Source organism: Gigantopelta aegis, chromosome 9 (genome assembly GCF_016097555.1).
Source record: "Gigantopelta aegis isolate Gae_Host chromosome 9, Gae_host_genome, whole genome shotgun sequence".
In the NCBI taxonomy this organism is placed as follows: domain Eukaryota; kingdom Metazoa; phylum Mollusca; class Gastropoda; order Neomphalida; family Peltospiridae; genus Gigantopelta; species Gigantopelta aegis.
The window spans coordinates 50,493,011-50,496,923 of NC_054707.1; positions in this window are offsets into that span (position 1 = coordinate 50,493,011).

Below are 3,913 nucleotides of genomic sequence, written 5' to 3' on the forward strand. Positions count from 1 at the left end.
CATACATACATACTCCTCCAAAAATGTTAAGGATCGGTATTTAATTTGAACATAACATCAGAACCAGAAAAGATAAAATGTTTAAATTTGGTTTCAACTATCGTTGTTTATTCATTAATTATTTGTGCATGTGGTTATCTGTATAAAATGTGATTAAACAAACAATTCTGATAAATTCATACTGGTTTTCAATGATCAGCGGAACAGAAATTTTCATTATGTGTGAAAGTCAGTTCACTAATTGCTGTATGACCACCACGAGCATTAATCACTGCTCTGCAACGTCGCTGCATGCTCTGTATCAAGTGCCCAATGTCCTGCAGTGGAATGTTCTGCCATTCTCTAATCAGAGCATTTGCAAGGTCGTCTATGGTTCTTGGTGGGTTATCAAGTCTTGAAATGCGTGTCTGAAGTTGATCCCAGATGTGTTCGATAGGGTTAAGGTCGGGAGAAACAGCTGGCCAATCCATTCTTTCAATTGTCTCTTCTTCAAGGTAATCCCTCACAATTCGTACTCTATGTGGCCGTGCGGTATCGTCCATTAGCACAAACTCAGGACCAATGGCACCTGCAAACGGTCTCACAAATGGATGAAGGATCTCATCTCTGTACCGAATTGTGGTAAGAGCTCCATTCCTGATGGCGTATAAGTCTGTACGACCATCCAAAGATATTCCACCCCATACCATAATTGACCCCCCACCAAACCGATCGTGTTGCAATATGTTACAGTCAGCATATCGCTCTCCAGGTTGACGCCAAACACGCCTACGGCCATCGTTAAAGTCCAAGCAAAATCTCGACTCGTCTGTAAATAGAACAGGACGCCAATGACGACGTTGCCATCTGACATGATTTCGCGCCCACAACACTCGAGCTTGACGGTGACGGTGACGTGGGAGCAGTATTGGCCTTACTGCTGGTCTACGGCCTTGGAAATTGGCTGCATAGAGTCTGTTTCTCAATGTTTGTGAGGTGATGCGGATTCCAGTGGCCTGGTGGAATTGTCTATTCAGGTTTGCAGCATCATCAAAACGATTTCGACGAGCCAATGCCACCATAAATCTGTCTTGACGCTGTGTTGTAGCTCGCGGTCTTCCATTCCTGGGTCTGTCATGCAATTGTCCAGTATTGTTGTAACGTGTTTGCAATCTGGGAATAACACTTTGTGATACTGCAAGTGTTCTAGCCACCTGTCTTTGACTTTGACCACTTTCAAGCATTCCGACTGCTCTGCCTCGCTCTTCAATTGTCAAATGGCGTCGTGGTGGCATTGTAACTGAACTTTAACATTAAACGATGTGTAGTCTCAAACTGACGACATTCAATTTCATCACAGCTTTCAATTTGCGATTTGAAAACAGTGCGTTTTCACTCTGATTTTCACACAAGCCACTTCAAGGCCCAGGTGCGGACGTGCAAATTGTGCATAATCGTGTAAAACAATCTACACACAAAGTATGGTATCTCATTTTTACTCGTGAAACTAAAAATAACACTTTTCATCTTTGTATAAGAAAATATTATATATTTAATATATGATCCTTAACTTTTTTGGAGGAGTATATATATATATATATATATATATATATATATATATATATATATATATATATATATATATATATATAGGTATAATAATATAACAGTGTTATAAGCAGTAGTATACTTTAGATGTTAACCATTACGTATTGTCTATAATTATGCTGTATAGATATTTTTTAGAACAGAGTTAACCACATTTAGGAACATACATAATTTTTTTGTCGTTGATAGCTTTTTCGAATTAAATAATTGACAGAATTTATAAGTATTGGGTCTGTCATAATAATATTTTTTTAGATATATCAATCTTTCATTTGAGCAATATGTACACTGAAATAAATGATGATATTCATCACCTAAAGTGGTGTTACAGAGAGGACATTTTCGTTCTTGTCTATCGATAGTTTGCCATCGGCCAGTTTAAATTGGTAGATAGTGATTACAAGTCCTGAATCGACAATATATTGTTCGCAGTTTTTCATGTAATATAGAAGATAATGTTCGCATGAAAGAGTCGATTTGAACATTCTGTATGTGGAACATTTCAGATATGAATTTAAATTATCATTCTAAGCTTGTATATACTGATCTTGTAGTCTTTGACTTACAATATGAGTGAATGCTTTCTTACTTGTAATATTTTGATTTAACCAATAATTTCCCAAGCCTAACATGTTTAGAGTATCTTTTATCTTAATTAACCATTTAATCTATATCCATGATTAATAGTTTCACATATGATTCTGTATAATATTGCTGATATTTTAGAGGCTTTTCCAGTTATGAGCGAGGCCCAAACATTTAGCATCCTGGTTTTAATCTTAACATCTAGGGGGAAAACTCCCAATTCACCATAAACCATAGGGAGAGGGGTACTCTTTCTCAGTCTCAGTATGTCTCTTAAGAAATTTTATTGAATTTGTTCGATATTTTGGCTATTACCAAATCCCCAGATTTCTGAGGAATACAGGAGAATTCGGACAATAGTACTATAAAAAAAATACGCAGCTGGCAATCTATAGGTAGATTTAGATTTCTAATTCTAATGTTTAGTAACGTCATTGCTTTTTTAGCCTGCGCTCTAAGAGTTTTTATTTATTTTTAATCTCCACTTTTCACAATATTCTGAAAAAAACATTTAATGATTTTTGTAGGTCCTCGGGGAATTCTGTTAAAATAACAGTGTCATCAGCGTATAGTAATAAAGTAATTACAATAAATAAACCAATGTTGTCTTTTTTGTACTCTAATTTAATACCAGTGCATTTGACGAGTCCTCTAGATTTTTAAATATATAGCAAATAAAATGGGTGAATAATGTCAAGGAAACGAAAAGAGGACTATGTTCAGGTTTGTAAAATCCAAATAGTCGTTATGATTATTTATGTTTATTTTAAAGCTGTTCATATTGTTTCATCAACTGTCATTGTCAAAATGCATATGGTACTTTAAAGCTTTTCATGTAATATTATCATAATTTAAATATAGAAATTAAAACTACATTTTAAAAATTTCTTTCAGATGCTACAAGCACTAAAAGATGTATTACAGTGTTATGTTGTGGAAGTAGTAGTGTTGGATTTTGAGAAAGGTAAATGTCCAATTTTATGTATGTAAATATGTATGTATTGATGTATGAATATATATGTATGTATGTATGTATGTATGTATGTATGTATGTATGTATTGATGTATGAATATCTATCTATGTAATGTATGTATGTATGTATGTATGTATGTATGAATATCTATGTATGTATGTAATGTATGTATGTATGTATGTATGTATGTATGTATGTATGTATACTAGGGGCATAATCTAAGCTGATTAATTCATACGTTTTTATCATTTCAGGTGCCTGGCAGGCAATTCGGGATGTGTTCCCTGATGTTGAGGTGAAGGGATGCGTGTTTCATTGGTCCCAGGCCATTTGGAGAAAGGTTCAAGACCTAGGGTTGGTTACAACATACAAAAAGAGGCAGGCTATGTACACCTACATCCAGCAACTGATGGCTCTGCCTTTTTTACCAGCTGCCCATATCGTGGAGACCTTTGAGGAGCTGAAAGGACGTGCAAACACAGCACAACTGACAGAACTGACAACCTACATGGAGAGGCAGTGGGTGAGGAACACGGTGTTTGGTGTGCCCTCCTGGTGTGTTTTCAGACACGCCATACGGACAAACAACGATGTAGAAGGTGAATATAAAATTGGAAATCTCACAATATGAATTCAAATAATAAACATACATGTATAATGTACAATATATTAATACACATTCAAACGAAAAATTAACAAATTTTAGTTACATGTTATTTATACAATTATATATTTTTTTTATTGTTGTAATGATTTTTTACTTTTTT